This window comes from Delphinapterus leucas, chromosome 16 (assembly GCF_059928025.1).
Source record: "Delphinapterus leucas isolate spDelLeu-1000000601 "Yukka" chromosome 16, BTC_Dleu_Yukka2, whole genome shotgun sequence".
NCBI lineage: Eukaryota > Metazoa > Chordata > Mammalia > Artiodactyla > Monodontidae > Delphinapterus > Delphinapterus leucas.
This window is the reverse complement of record NC_143144.1, coordinates 74,521,116-74,537,943: the sequence shown is the minus strand read 5'-3', so window position 1 is coordinate 74,537,943 and position 16,828 is coordinate 74,521,116. Positions and strand designations below refer to the sequence as shown.

The 16,828-nt window shown below is 41.4% G+C and overlaps 1 long non-coding RNA gene across 1 annotated transcript; it reads right to left on the bottom strand.

Moving 5' to 3' along the window:
- Positions 1 to 3,624: 3,624 nt before the first annotated feature.
- On the bottom strand, positions 3,625 to 15,915 carry LOC149747328 (uncharacterized). Its single transcript, XR_016388178.1, has 3 exons — positions 15,360 to 15,915; positions 4,607 to 4,686; positions 3,625 to 4,293 (listed from the first exon to the last, which is right to left on the bottom strand). It is a non-coding gene; the product is annotated as an uncharacterized LOC149747328 (long non-coding RNA).
- Between the last annotated feature and the right edge of the window lie 913 nt (positions 15,916 to 16,828).

Below are 16,828 nucleotides of genomic sequence, written 5' to 3'. Positions count from 1 at the left end.
CTACTGAGCTCTTACTATGACACAGGGACCCAAATGAGCACTTTACACGTATTATCTCATCTAATCTTCACAAGAATTCTATCAGGAAGTACACATAAAAGAGGTCCAAACAGCTTAGGTAAAATGCTCTGATCATATAATTAGAAAAACGCAAAGCATGGGCCTGAATACAAACCATCAGGGTTCCAGGACCCATGGTCTCTCGTTGAGTGGTTCTCCTTTGCATTTCCTAAAGCTGTTAACACGGGGCTTAACCACAAGAGGTGCCTGGTGGATTTTCATCTGTTAAATTCTGAGTTACTGAAGCTAAGGGTGTTTGATGGAAAGCAATACAAAGGGAAAGAAAAGCCAGAGAAGAAGAGGGGTTCCAGAATCTGGAGGACGTTGAAGGCGGAGTTGAGGAATCTAGGGAATAAGGAACCTTCGATGATTTTGAATCTAAATTTGCATGAAAGTCTGCCTCCTCGTCCTCAGCTTTGCCATTCAATTTTCCACCTTAGAGACTACTCTTTGCCTCCATATAAAAGGAGGGGAAACAAGAAATCTACTTTGCACAAATAACAATAATAACAGCTGCTCTTAGTGGGGTGGCCCTTCCTGGTTTCCCAAGCATTTCACTGCAGTGTCCTGAGCAGGTCTGTCCATTTCTAACAGCCTGTTTGTTTCCCCAGAGCCGATTTCTTCAAAGAGGAAAAAACACTTCCACTTTTCTATTTCTCTTCTAAAATCCTATCATCATCTCCTGTTTCCCTAAGTTGATTTTTTCCCCAAATAATTCATAGGTTCATGTCAATCAATTGAATCACTTATTTATTCAACAGATATCTCTTGAGGGCCTACTGTGTGTCAGATACTGTTCTCAATACTAGAGACACAAAATTAAACAAGGGAGAGAGAGCCTCTGCTCTTGTAGAGTTCCCAGTTTAGCGGGGAATACAAGCATTAACCAAGGAAATAAAATACAGAGTGAAGAATGTTTGGGAGGCGAAATGAAAGGGCGCTGGGGAAGCTTATGTTGGGCAGAGGCCAAGGAAGTTAGGGAGAACTGATTTTCTGTGGGACATGCCATTGAAACCAAAATATGGAGGAGAAGCAAGAGTTAGGCAGGCCAGAGAGGCGAGTGTGTGTGTGTGTGTGTGTGTGTGTGTGTGTGTGAGAGAGAGAGAGAGAGAGAGAGAGAGAGATATGGAGAGATGGAGAGATGGAGAGAGAGCTGTTCAGAGGTAGGAGCAGTGGCAGATGTAGGGAGATAAAGGATGAGGGTGTTCCAAGCTAGGGGAAAAGTCTATGCAAAGACCTGGGCATAAGGTAGAGCTTAGTGTTTTCAAGGAAAGTCAAGTGGGTGGCCTTGCAGAGAGCAAAGATGAGAGTGGCCTGAAAACGAATGATTGGGTCCATGGGTCTGGCACCTACAGGCCTTATAAGCCACATGAAAGGGTTTAGAATTGATTCCCCATGTAATGGGAAGGCACTGACGGGCTTCAGGCTGGGATGACACGATCCGATTTGCATTTTTGAGCATGGCTGGCTATTGAATGGAGAATGGCTGGAGAAAGGCGTGAATGGAGGTTTGGGGACCAGGCAGAAGGTGGTCTGTCATTCAGGGGAGAGATGTTGGGGGCAGAGGGGAAGAGAGGAATGGATGGAGCCCAGAGAAGGCTAGAATCAATAGGAAGTGATGACAGATGACATGGGAGAGGGGGTCCTTGCTGTTTGCCAGGCTTCTGGCTCCAGCAGTTGGATTTTCACTCTTCTCACACCTCACTGTTTGCATGATTTCCCCACCTTCCTACTGCATAAGGGAAAGGTCTACCCAGAAACGTGGAGCGGGAAGGTGGGCCGTTTGCCGAAGAATTCATTCTTGCTGTAATATTAACTATCAATAGTTTCCTCTGGCAGTCCCTAAAAATTCTTATTCAAGAATTTATAGTCCAAGAAATGAGAATATTGTGTGCTTCCCTTTCAAAGGGCCCTCCACAGTGCAGAGACTTACTGAAAACAAACTTCAAACATTCCTGGTGTCCTTCCATCCATTGAGATCAAAGTCCTCAAGAGTCATTGGCTTGGGTTATAATGACCACTCAGAGTTTAGGTAAAAATTAATGAAACACATATTTTGGTTCAATGTAAGGAAGGACTTTTCAAAGAGGAAATGAGCTGCCTCAGGGGCACGCATTACTCACATCTAAGACTCAGCTCAAACCTCACCTCTCAAGATGCCAGCCCTGAGTCCTCTGGGCAGAGGCCATTATTCCAGCCTCGATGCCCCAGTGCATTGTGTCCTTCTCCACTGTAACGTTCACCTCCTCTTACTACATCTCATTACAAAAGACTGTCAACTCCTGGTCTTATCCATGATTGTGGTCTGACGTGTGGAAGGCACTCAAATATTGAATGGATGAGTGAATGAATGAACAATGTGAGAGGTTTTTAGAGGTTGGGTGATGATACGGCTGTGAGTTGAGGAGATTCAAGTGAACATTTAAGGAGTTGGATTATAAGACTTTTAAGATACTTTCTATAAGAATCACACCCTTCTTAGCCATGAACAGCCTCCACTTTTTACCTGAAGCCCTCAATCCTCATGATCATGGGCCAATGCCTCAGGAATTCATGCTGAGCCTGAATCTTTCCACCTCGTGTCCCCCACTTATACAGCTTTCACTTCGCAATTGGCTTTCATTTCTGACTCAGATCTGGCCATCAGGACAGACCTTTTCAGTTCTTACAAGGGGTGCCGGGGACACTGTTTTCCCTCTTCCTTGCTCTATACTCTCCAGCCAAGGGCTCGTTTCCCCCAAGACATAAGCCTAGTCTCAGCATAGACAATCCAGGTGAGGGCCCCAGAGCTCTCCTAAGAGTGGGGTTTAAATACATTTCACATCATAGTCTCTGACTGCTTCAACAGGATGGATGTTTTGTTGAGAATGCTTAATTAACCCTCAAGTCTTGTGCTTGCTCCTCCGTAAAAGTTTCCCTACGAATATTACAGGAAAATGCAGCAGAAGATGTATTTTGTGGCATAACCAGGTATATTAGTTTCCTGTGGCTATTGGAACAAATTGTTAGAAACTGGGTGGCTTAAAATCAGAGGAATATATTCTCTTACAGTGCTGGAGGCCAGAAGTCGGAAATCAAGGTGTTGGCTGGGCCATGGTCCCTCTGAGAGTTCTAGAGGAAAATCTGCTCCTTGGCTCTTCTAGCTTCTGGTGGCTCTAGGCATTCCTTGGCTTGTGGCCTCATCACTCCAATCTCTGCCTCCATGATCAATGGTCTCTTCTTCTGTCTCAAAACTCCCTCTGCCTCTCTCTTACATGGGTACATTTGATTGTATTTAAGGCCCACCCAGATAATCTAGGGCACATTCCTCCTCTCAAGATACTTAACTTCATACTTTTTCCATACAAGGAATATTCACTCATTTGCCATAAAGGATAATATTCACAGGTTCCAGTCAGGAACGAGGACATGGATATATCCTCTGGAAGACCTACTACACTAGGTAAAACTTACTTTGTCCTATCATTTTTGATAGATGTTAATGTTATTGAGAAGGCCATTGTATACTAGAGATGGCAAGCCACTGAGAAAGCAGGTAAAGGACCCTGAGCCCAGAGAGGTTAAGTGACTTGCCAAAGGTCACCCAGTTGTAGAGCTAGAACCAGGAGGTCCCCAGGCGTCCAGCCCAGGGAGCTTGAGTCCCATATTATGCAATAATCCCAGTAGAAATGTTATATATGTGCTCATTTAGTTAAAAAAATTAATCCCTATATTGAGTTTGTGCGGGTGACAGGGTGACCTTTTGAAAGGGAAGCCACTTGATACAAAGCAAGGCTGAAGCCATTTCATTTATTACCATCCCTCTGTCACTGGTAGGGAATAAAATGCACATGGCTTAATATCTCACCCTGTGGTACTTAAGAGTGATGTGAGCAAATTCCGTAGAATAAATTTGCAGAGAGAACGGAGCTTATCATTTTCATAGAAAAGTGAATCGAGGAGGCTTTGGAAATAAACCAATACAGGCTTGAACTGCAGTTCTTTCACTTCAATGGTGGATCTCCAGGAAGGTGATTAACGTCACCAGCAAATGGAGAAAATACCCACCATAGTGGGTTCAAATCTAAAAATCCATAAAACACCAAGCACAAGTACTGGCATGTGGCAGACTCTTTATCAGCAATCGTAGTATTATTATCACCCCTGTACTGATACATTGGAGGGGAGAGCCACGTACTTTCTAAGCAAATTATGTATGTCTATCTGAAAACAACAAGAAAAACATAAGATGATCTGAAAAAGACAAGAAAAACATGTGGAAATACTTCGAAACTCATTTTAACACACTGTTTGTTTATTTTTTTACCAAAGTTATAAAAATTTGGCTATTTTTGGAACTAAAATTATTTTCAAACTTCACAGGTCTTAAGTACTCTTGGGCCATATTTTATTCTCCCAAAACATGCAATGTTTACTTACGTCAACAAAACTTCACTGAACACTTAGCATGTGCAAAGAATTATACTGGGATTTACAAGTGCCAATTTTAAAATTATATTAAGAACAAAGAGCTATTTGACCAAATAAGTGAGTGTTCTAAGCGTACCTGGACATTTAAGGATAGAACCACTTTGACAACACTGCGGAGCACACGACTTCCGTAGAAGTCCTCATTTCTGCTTTTACCTGCAATGGAATAAGGCAAGAATCACTATATTTAATAACATAGTCACTGGATCAGATCAGAAGCTTAGGCTAAAGACCACTGTATAACTTAACATAGTAAAGAATACAGTATGATTTTCAAAATAAGGTATGAAAATCAAAACAGAACAAAATTGGAAATAATTGAATTCATTTCAAAAAGAGGCCATATGAAATAGCAAAGAGCACAGCTTTGGAGTCAGACAGCTGGGTTTGAAATCTGGTTTTGTCCCTCACCTCATGACTGAGGACATGTTACTTCTCTTTGCTGAGCCTCAATTTCCTCATCTGTAAAATGGGGATAAGGATGACTGTTTCACAGGACTGCTATGAAAAGTAGTGCTGAGGATTAGGCTTAGGGAGTATCAGGTACACAGTACGTGCTCAATAAATGCTGTCTATCTATGAAAAGAATCGGTAGCAGAGTTGACATCATTAAAAGAAGCATTAGACCACTGTTTGTGTCCAAATTTTTAAAAGGCATCTCTCCTTATCATTTGTGTTCTATTTATTTGTGTTAGTCAAGATATACTGTTGCCAACTAGAAAGGTTTGTTTCATTGTTAGTCTCATTCATATATTCATTTCAGACATTAACGGAAGTGTAAATATCCTTACACACTTACCTATGCACCTACCACAGTGGACTTTCCTCTGAGCTCTTTGCACTAAAAAGCACACTCATCTAAATGTTAGGTCTAAAACACTCCGACATAGCTCCCCTCCTCTGACATTCTTCCCCTTTACACACCAAAAAGGAATCAGCCTGCATCGTTCACTATAAACCCTGGCAGGGAGGTCAGAATTTTCTTGGAGGAAAACATGTTCTTTCTTTTTTATAGTTTGAATTTGATGGAAGACAGCCCAAATGTTCAATACAATAGCTTGAGCTATTTTTTTCTGATAGAACCTACATTTCCAACTGTGAGCTAATCCATATTTCCCCATGGTCCTTGGACAGAAATAAAATGGAAAAATCAACAAATCTCATTTTGCCCCATTCATTATAACAACTCTTTCATGAAAATGTATGCTAAAGTTATTCCAAAGGAAAAACCCAGTGGGCCTGAGGTACAGCTCCATCCATTCCCTTTTCATAATTGGTACTAATAAGAATTTGTAGCTTGTTTGTGTTTGGGGGCAGACCTAATGGAGAAATGAGCAGACTTGGGTAATAATGTAATGGGATTTTAAAAAAACTTATGGGAATTAAAAAAAAAAAATTACCCCAGGACCTATGCTCTGAATAAGGGAAAAATAAATTTCTGACTGCCTTCATTCTGTCACAAAAGTTGATGTACTGGCCAAAAATTCTGCCTAAGAATACAAACTGGAGCAAATTATAGGAAAAAATCATATTGCAAAGCTTCTGCTAAGGTTTTGCCTTGCTAAGGGTGTAGAATCTTTTGCATAAGAAAATACCTTGATAGGTTTTCTTGAATGATGAAAAGTCTGAAAGGAGATGGTTGATACAAAAGACCCAAATTATATCAGATAACAAAGTTGTAAACAACCACCACCATGGCTAGGATATGTTTCTCAGCAGTAGATGGGAAGGAAGCTTGGGGGGCGATTTCTCTGATCTGGGAAGAGTGGGAGCAAGCTTGGGCAACATACCAGCCTGTTAAGCAGATCCTGAGGAGGAAGATGGTCAGTGAGACATCCCTAGTGACAAGGTTGGCAAAGGGTCTTTTAAGGAAAAGCAATGACTACTGTTTAATTTTAAGCAGTTTCTTGTTGTGCATGAGATTGTCAGCTTCTCTAATATTATCAACCTTCTGTGAACATCTGTGTCACACAGCAACCTTGAGTTTGTGGTACTTTGGTGAATAAACTTAAGGAGACAGTGACCACATAGGAGATAAAGTAGATGGAGAGAGGATGGCAACAGGAGGCAAGATGGGAAGTCAATGGGAGCAGGAATCTGGAATGGAAATTTAGCAGAGTGTACATTACATAGTATACGCAATAAATATATTCTTTTCTTTTTTCACATCTTTATTGGAGTATAAATGCTTTACAATGTTGTGTTAGTTTCTGCTGTACAACACAGTGAATCAACTATATGTATATATATATATCCCCATATCCCATCCCTCTTGAGCCTCCCTCCCACCATCCCTATCCCATCCCTCTATGTCATCACATAACATCGAGTTGATCTCCCTGCGCTGTGCAGCAGCTTCCCACTAGCCATCCATTTTACATTTGGTAGCGTATACATGTCAATGCTACTCTCTCACTTCATCCTAGCTTCGCCTTCCCCACCGTGCCCTCAAGTCCGTTCTCTACATCTGCGTCTTTATTCCTGCCCTGCCACTAGGTTCATCAGTACCGCTTGGAGGCAAAAGACCTGTACTCAGAAAACTATAAAACACTGATGAAAGAAATCAAAGATAACATAAACAGATGGAGAAATACACCATGCTCCTGGATTGGAAGAATCAACATTGTGAAAATGACTATACTACCCAAAGCAATCTACAAGTTCAATGCAATCCCTATTAAATTACCAATGGCACTTTTCACAGAACTAGAACAAGAAATTGTACAATTTGTATGGAAACACAAAAGACCCCGAATAGCCAAAGCAATCTTAAGAAAGAAAAACAGAGCTGGAGGAATCAGGCTCTCTGACTTCAGACCATACTACAAAGCTACAGTAATCAAGACAGTATGGTACTGGCACAAAAACAGAAATATAGATCAATGGAACAGGATAGAAAGCCCAGAGATAAACTCACACACATATAGTCACCTTATCTTTGACAAAGGTGGCAAGAATATACAATGGAGAAACGATAAATACATTTATAATGAATGAATGGAGCTCTGGAAATACTGGGATAGGAATGCTTGACTTCCAAGAGCCTGAAGTATTAGGGGTGTATCAAGTCATTGTATTTGGATATTAATTTAAAAATGCTCTCAGAAGCTTATGGGAGTTGCGGACACCCAGGCTACATTTGTTAAGACCTAGGTATTAGAAGATCAATGTGAAGAAGATGCTTTAAGGTGGAGGATGAGAAAGATGAGAAGTTGAGGAGGCCAGTTCTAGAGAACTATGTTTTGTATTTCTCATCTTGTTTATGTGTTTCTGGGAGGGAGTTATGGGAAAATTTCCTTAGACATTTCTTTAAACTCTCCATTACATTTGAAGTGGAGAGGCCCAGTTCTATTAGTGAGAGCAAACACTCAATGGCATTGTTTCTCTCAAACAAAAGAAGACATTATGATAAAAAAAAAAAGGTATCATGTGACACCTAGGATGGGGTAGACAGGGGTCATAAAATCTCATAGGCTGGGACTCTTGGGACTTGGGCTGTTTAAAATTATAAGGGCATTCCACTAAACCATCCAAGGGCAGAGAACATGGAAAACACAGCTGATTTGCAAGTCCAACTTCTTGATGATGGCAGAATATATGAAGCTGCCATTTTTGTTCTCTGTCTTGGAACTGTGGCATTTAGCCAAACTCAGATCAATGGCTCAAGAAAACAATGGTATTGTGTTCCTTGATGAAATGAACATTATCTTCGCAAACTAGCAAACATTATGTTCTCCACTAAAAAGTCCTCAAAATAAAACATGTAAAGGGTAAAGTGAATTAATAAATGACAGTATTTATTATTAAATTCCTAGATCTGAGCAATACATTTGCCTATTTTTACTTATCAAAACATTTCACCTTTTAGAATAGCCCCGTTTCAGGCTGAATCCACCCAAAAGAGAAACTCAGAGGAGAGAAAACAAGAATTCCTTTAGCTCTGTGGTTATCAGTGAGGGGTAATTTTGTCCACCAGGGGTCATTTGGCAATGTCTGGAGACATTTTTGGTTGTCACAACTTGGGGGGAGGGTACGACTGGCATCTAGTAGGTAGAGGCTAAGGATGCTGTTAAACATACACAATGCACAGGACGGTCCCCCACAGCAAAGACTCCCCCAGCCCCAAATGTGAATAATGCCAAGGCTGAGAAACCCTACCTTAGCACTAAAGGTTTGAGGCACTTCCAATCATGTTTAATTTAACAATAAGATCTTAATGAAGCTTAATGTATGCCCAGGGTATTCTGAGTACTGTGAGTTCAGAGTTCTACTCTGGAAGACCTCACAGCCCAGAAAGAGAAACAGGTAGAAATGGAACCAAATACAACAAGGAAAGAGTGTTTGCAAAGGTGTATGTGATGCATTTTGGCAGCGTAGGAGAGGCTGAGAGTAATTGACAAAGAGCAGCGTGAAGTGTTGCCAAGGACTGAGTTGTGACCTTTCGTTCATTTATTCATTTAGCAAAATTTACTAAAGCTTGGCCAAGATGTGCCCAGCTTTGTCCTAGCTGGAGATAATACTGTTCTGTGAGTCCTTGACCGGAGATTTTAAAGATGGATGAAGCCAAGCCTATGAAAACCCATTGGACTGAAATCTCTTCCTCTATGCAGATAGATGTAAGGTGGTTTTCCTTGCGCAGAAGTAATGCTATTTGAGACTGATTTCCTGATGTGCTGGGTTTCTTGGATTTGCCTTACAGACTGCCCAGGGTGGGGGCAGAAGATGAGGGGGTTGTTAATATGGTGGGTTTCAAGTTCTTCTATGCCCACCGCTGCCCAGCCGCGTAGCAGTTGTTTCTTACCTGTGTACATATAATGAAGTACATTAGAGGATCCCTTTTTAAAAGGTTTAAAAATCATTGGTTTAAGGAATGGACTTTGCCATAGTGGAAACCAAGAAATGACACTGATGTGAATTAAGGCAACATGGTATAAAGGGAGCAATATTACACAGGCAGACAGGAAGCCCAAGTTCTCATTTAACTCTGCTGTTGACAAGCTGAGTGACCTTGGGCAAGGTACTTCATCCCCTGGGCCTCAGTTTCTTCACCTACAAAAGGCAATGATTATTCTAAATGATCTCTGAGGTAACTCTCAGCTAAGACGCTATTATGTAATTATATGATAATACTGATGAAATAAACAGGCAGAGAAATGGTTTGATTGCACAGACGACAAAAGTAAATAAAATTCTGGGAGTCCTTTTCTGAGAGAATGGACACTTCAAATTTGAATCAGTGTAGTAGGTGGGCATATAAAGAGTTAAAGCTTCCTAGCGTTCTGAGTTCAAAGTCTGAGAAGCATCCCTGGATCTTTCCTTAGTCTCACTAGATATGCAAATGAGAAAGAATTCACTGTTCTCAAGGTCCCATGTAAATATCGAGTAGCAAAGGAAAATATTTATAAGAGAACTCTGCATGTAACCTACAAAGCATATAGCTCAGTGGGTTCATCATGTATCTAGCAAAATACCAGATGCTCAACACAACTTTTTAAATGGTGATCTGGTCTACGCAGGAGGAGAAATAACTGAACAGCAGGGAAAGGGAGCCTTATTATACCCCCTTCCCTTTCCCTTAACAGGTGGCATGGCCTTTTTAAGTCACAGGACTCCACTTGCAACTGCACTGACTTCAGTTCATCCGATGAGCAGGTTTCTGATAATAAGAAATATAACGCCTTTCATTCATCCGTTCAGTCAACAAAGATTTATTGAACACCTGCTCTGTGCCCTAGAGGTGCAGCGCTCTCTTGTTCCTAGTACCACCTCTAAAGATGAAGATGGTTTTAAAACGACGCCACCTGTCCTTCCTGTAATCTCTGTTGTCCAGAAGCATTCCATTTTCTGAAACCACGAGTTACTGAACCTTAGCATTGCAATTTTCCCAGCATTTCCCCTCTTTGTGTTTTATAACTCCATGAAGTCACATCTCCCCCAGGCTATTGGAACAGTTCAGCTGAGCCTGAAACCTACCAAGAAAAAAGAAACAAGAAAAAGGAGAGGGGGAAAGTTAATGGTAAAAGCTATTATCATGGCGCCACACCCACGGGTCCAACAGGTGCTGTGATACCCTTACAAGCTTGATTAGTGAGGCATGCCTCCCCAGGGACGTGCTGGGACGTCCAGTTTCTCTAAAGGACCCGCTAGGCCAAACTTCCTGGAGAAAACCCCACTACCCATAAAACGCATTTTGAGTCACACCAAAGTGCACAGTGACCCTTAGCTTTCCTCTTCTGAACAAATTGTTTAAAGATCAAGATGTGTTGGGGAGATACCGGGCACTGGAGAATTAGCCGCAGGTGCTATTTATAGAGCCACTGGGCTCTGCAGAGTTCCCTCTGCCCAGGGAAAGCCATTAATCTTCTCCAGCAAAAGAAAAAAGAAGTAATAAACTTAATAATGATTTAAAGTAAAGGAGGGAGAGAAAGCACTGAGTCTAATACTAAGGTGGATCTAAGCCAAGAGATTAGTTTCTCCCTGTGGAAAACAACATGCTCACACACACGCGCGCAAGCACGCACACACGCATACACACACACGCAGGAACATTAAAAAATGCAGGCCAGCCTGGTCCCTGCCACCTCCCTAAACCACCGCTGCGGTTTAGCCTCTCAAAAGAAGCCGTTAAATGGCTTTTCTTTTTCTGAGGCTGACAGACATATGTCTCCAAATCTTGCACTGCTACAGAGAATACTCTCTAGATACACTGTTCTTGAAACAGAAAAGTGAAGCCATTCGAGGTTTATTAAACCCTACTGTGCCCAATAAATGGAATAGAAAAGAATTAATTCCTAGTTGATTACCTTTATCAATAAAAAAATGCCAAGACGTATTTTTAAACATTTCTATTTTAGCAACGTTTCACTCACGCTCCAGTGTGAACACCCAGCAGGTCTCAAGAAGCTTGAGAAAAACGTTCCTGTTTTCGTAGATAAAAGAGATTTTGACCAGTATATATATGAACATGAAAACTCCTAGTCAATAAAGGGAGTTTTTGCATTCAGAAATTCTCCTTTTCGTAAAGTTCTCATGGATGGGAAAACATAAATTATGATGAGCAAGATACCCAAAGAGAGAACTTTTTTCCAGAAAAGATGCATAAAAATAAATATGCTTCCCAAGGAAGTGACTGTCCTCACTTGAGTCTTTAAAGTTCTCAGAGAGTGCCAGTTAGCGGGAAGTATTTTCATTGCAAACAATTCTGCCTTTTTAAATGGTAAGTATCCTTTATTCCTGGACACCAACCAGAGACAATAGAAAGAAAGAGAGACCTAGGCATCCAGGCAGAAAACGGGCCTTGTAACGCAGCCAAAATGAATTTAGAATTCTTGTGCAATACAATGTTAAGGCAGGAGTGTTGAGTCGAAATGTGTAATGAACTCCAAGTGGCTGCCTTTCAGGTCTCAAGAGCTGAAACTGACTTGACGCCGGGACCTTGCTTCCCTTGCTCAAGTATTCAAGTGGCACAAGAATAACAATGAGAAAGGCACAAAGACCACCACTTCAGCATGGTGTTCAAGGATGGAGACGGGCCAAATGTGCGGGGGCAACAGACCCCCCAAACACATTGTGGGTAACAATTGCTCAAATTTGCTATCGCCTAGGGAAAAAAATCAGGGACAGGCGGCCATTGAGTAAGCTTATGTCACTTCGGGGAAGCTCTGTGAATGCAAAAACACTAGGTACTTTTCATTAATATCACATAGGAAGGGGAAGACTGTATTCCAGGGCTTTGTTAAGTAAAACATCTCTTATTAGACATGAGATTGTCATTATGTTGACTAAATTGTTAGTGATGTGAAAAACATCATCTCCTAATTTATCTATGTTAATAATGCCTAATGTTGCAAAGACTGTTCATCATGGCAAACCTGTAAAGTAGATATTGCAGGTATTATCATCCTTGTTCTGCAATAGGAAACTGTAGCGTGGAGCACTGATCACTGCATGTGAATGGGATGGTAATCGAACTTGTGCTAGAACCTGGGTCTCCTAATCTCTATTTTACTCATCATTGCGCCATAGCAAAAGTAACATGGACCCAAAGTCTCTAAATGCAGTTATGGTATCATTGGGTCAACTAGTTGGAACATGGTCCTAATAAGTCAAAGGCAATAAAAACTGTAGCGGTTGAACTGTAAAAAGGAACAACTAGTATTGCTCTATTTCATGGCTACAAACCACATCCCTAACTTCGTTCAGCTCCTTTGTAAATATGTACCCGAGATCAAAAGTATTTGAAATAAGGTAAGAGGATAGATAGGCCAGCAGAGATTTCTTATCATAAATGGGGGGAAGAAAAAAAAACCAAGATAATTTTGAATTACATGTAAGTCAATGATGAATATTCACAATAAAAGACATTGGCATTGTCATAAGGTTGGAAGAATATAGCTAACTTTGAATTTTTCTGCCCGTATGGGAGAACAGAAAACCACACCACTAGGGTAGCCCCCACCTTTACACTCCACCCAGTGACCACCCAGCCTTTACACTTCACAGATTCTCCAAATTACAATTACTCTGGTATTTTGTACTTATTACAACCCAAAGGATGGAATTCAGATAAGGCAGAATTGTCTTTTTTCCCATTTAAAACAGTTTAGAACTCTCTCCGTATAAAAGTTTCAACAATTACAAGGAACCGTGACCCAGATCCACGTTAAAGTGACATTATCATAGTGGCCCAGGTGGCATTATAGTGAGGCTAGACTGATGTCTAGTCCACGGTGCCACTGGCTTTCCATGAGATTTTTCTCTGACAGTTCCTTTATTTTCTTTGTAATAACCAATGCCTCTAATTTGCATTTCCCCCTTTTGAAAATGCCCTTTTAAAAACTTGCTGACTAAACAGAAAGGTTCCAGAAACTTGTGAATGAAGGGTAACATTCTGTTTTCACTTCTTCTAATACAAGACGATCTGTTTCTGAACACACTTTTTCAAGGCTATTAACGAACCATATCCAACTTCCAGCATGTGAGGTTTATTTTGCTGGAGTTTGTTTTGTTGGCTCCTTTATCACAAACATATGAGCAATATACATTTTTACCTCCTCAGGTTTGTATGATGCAGGGTTCTACAGAGGGAGAGAGGAAAAGTGGGGAGAGTTGAAAGGGTGACATATTCTGGATACGAGAATTATATGAAATTGCAGAATATCCCTATTCTAGAAGAAAACCCCAATGATGTGTAAAATTGCAACATAATGTATGAAACCCTGAGAGCCCATTTTTCAAATGTCCTATCTCTTCCTGAATCACAGAACTAGTTAGAGACAGTGAGCAGATTAGCCTCCATAGTCTTTAGCCCTAATTTTTTTTTTTTTAGGGCAGTGAAATGAGTCTGTATGGTATTATGGTGGATACATGACTTTATACATTTGTCCAAACCCATAGAATGCCCAACACCAAGAGTGAGCCCTTACGAAGACTGTGGACTTTAGTTAATAATAAATCGATATTGGCTCCTTAGTTATAATAAATGTATCACACTAATGCAAGATGTTCACGATGGGGAAACTCTGTGTGTGCTGGGGGGCTACGGGAACTTGACTACCACTGGCTATTATATCAACAAGATTTTATGATAATATCTAATGAGCAATGTTTTGCATCAAAGTTTCCTCATTTATCTTTCAGTGGTTCCGCCACTGATTACAGAAAAAAAAAGTAGCTTTGATGATTCGTTCTTCTGGTAGTCACTTCTTAGATATCGGAGGGTCACTAGGCCGTGTGTGAATATGTTACTATTCATGCAATAAGGACTACACTAAGAGCAACTCCACCTGAAGGAAAAAAGAGACAAGCTAAGATTCTGAGTTTCTTGTTAAAAGAATAGCTGAAACCAATGACATTTAATTCTCTCTCTGTTTAATCTCACAGTTCTTGCCATTTCCACATATATATATCAACGTTTGTTCTAGGTGAAAATAAGCAAAAACAGCAAAATTACACTTGGCCATCCAACATTGTAGTTAAGATTTGTTGCACAGAAAGACATTTTTTTATTAGACCAGTGAATAATATTACGAAACAAGTTCCTATGCTGAGGAGAGCCTGTTTTTCTTAAAATGGGGAAAGTTTATGGTCTAGATGACTTTTAAATAATGGTCTCTGGGTTGTCATTGAGACTTTGACAGGATGGAGATGAGTGCCCCTCACAAAAGGGTGGTCACCTTCAATTGACCATAAGAGGCTTCTGGTCCACCCACGCCAGTGAAGGTTGAAATCACACTGAGGAAGCAAAGTCCTTGATGCAACAAAGCTACTGAGAAGATAATAAGTTGTTCATTTGGCAAGGAGGTGGCCCAGGTGTCCCGCTTTGCTTTCCCAGGCACAGTCCCAACCGGAAAAACAGGACTGGTGGCACCCAGCCTGACAACACCAGGGTTCTTTACTATTTGGCTCCAAGCAGGTGGGTGAGTGCCTGTTTGGAAGGCCGATTAATCAGTAATTCAAGGAGATCAAAATCGCAAAATTAAAAGACAGAGTTCAGTCATATCCCTTAACAGAAGGAATGTCCTAATTGCTACATGCCCAAGGCAGGATATGAAGAGTGCGGAAGGCAAAGAGAACCCCTCCTCCACTAACCCGGTGGAGGCGATTAGCAAGTCATTTTATACCAAAGCCCAAAAGACTCCCTACCCCAGTCCTCCCCCAAATTGCAGTTCACCAAGTTTTTCCTCCTACTGCTAGGTAAGGCTGCCATGCCAGCGAACCGCTAGGATTTACTTTCGTAAGAATTGTAGGACAGACGTATCAGAATTCACACACTGCCTCCCAGAGGACACGCTCATTTATAACTTGGCAGGGTCCCGCTTGACACTCACCAGTGGCAGATTTGTGAAGACAGGACTTCTCCTACAAGCGGTACCTAGTCCAGCAGAAGGGAAGAGTTGACAACACTCATCCAGTCTCCCATCAGGGCTGTCCAGAGTTTCATGACAGCCACCCTACAAGGCGTGATCGCTGAGACAGCTCTGACATCTGATCCAGGAGGGAAGGGTGCTCTCCATCCTGGCTGTCATCAGCACCCACACGGTGGCCACTGCCCTTCCTGCCTCACGTTCCGTAAGCTGCATCCTCAGGCCAGAGTACAGTGGCGTGAGGCCAATGCTCTGCTCCCAGGCAGCTTTCAAAGGATCTAGATTCTAAACCTTCCTCGGGATGTATTTATTTCTGGCTTAAAGAAGATTCTTTCATGACTCTCTGAGTTAAGATGTTATCACAACAATTGTGAACTTAACTTGGTGAATCATGCAGAATATTTACTTGGGCTTTCTACACGCTGCTCCAAACAACATCAAGTCCCTCGTACACATCACTTAAACACCTTTAGCTTTCTCAGTGATGTCATGTAAGATGTTTTTAAAAATCTTTGTGTCCCCAGATGTGGAGAACAAACGTATGGACACCAAGGGGGGAAAGTGGCGGGGTGGGTGGTGGTGGTGTGATGAATTGGGAGATGGGGATTGACATATACACACTAGTATGTATAAAGTGGATAACTAATAAGAACCTGCTGTAAAGGGCTTCCCTCGTGGCACAGTGGTTAAGAATCTGCCTGCCAATGCAGGGGACACGGGTTCAAGCCCTGGTCTGGGAAGATCCCACATGCCGCGGAGCAACTAAGCCCGTGCGCCACAACTACTGAGCCCACATGCTGCAACTACTGAAGCCTGCGCACCTAGAGCACGTGCTCCACAACAAGAGAAACCACTGCAGTGAGAAACCTGTGCATTGCAACAAAGAATCGCACCCGCTCGCTGCAACTAGAGAAAGCCCGCACACAGCAACAAAGACCCAACACAGCCAAAAATAAATAAATAAAATAAATAAATTTTTAAAATAAGAAGAAAAACCCTGCTGTATAAAAAAATAAATAAAATTCTAAAATTAAAAAAAAAATTCTTTGTGTCCCACAGCTACCTTCTACTGGGACAAGCCAGATGCTCGATTGCTTCTGTCCCTCTGAAGGTGTTGTGAATAAGAAAGCAGAGTTAATACTAAACCTTAGCTAAGTAAAGCCTACAAGGTATTACTGGATAACCCTGCACCCGGTAAAGAACACTGTATTTATTTTCCCTATTATAAAGAGGTCACTGACTCCAATTTTTTTCTTAGGCAAGGTTATATGATCATTTTCTAATTTCCAGGGAATGTAGAACACTCCAAGGATATTCTGATAAATGTTATTATTACTGCTTCCAGATGAGGAAACCACGGACCTTGCTGTTGAAGAAAGCACAGCCCATCCCTGGCAGAGCTGGGTAAGGTCATGTGAAAATCCAGAAATCCG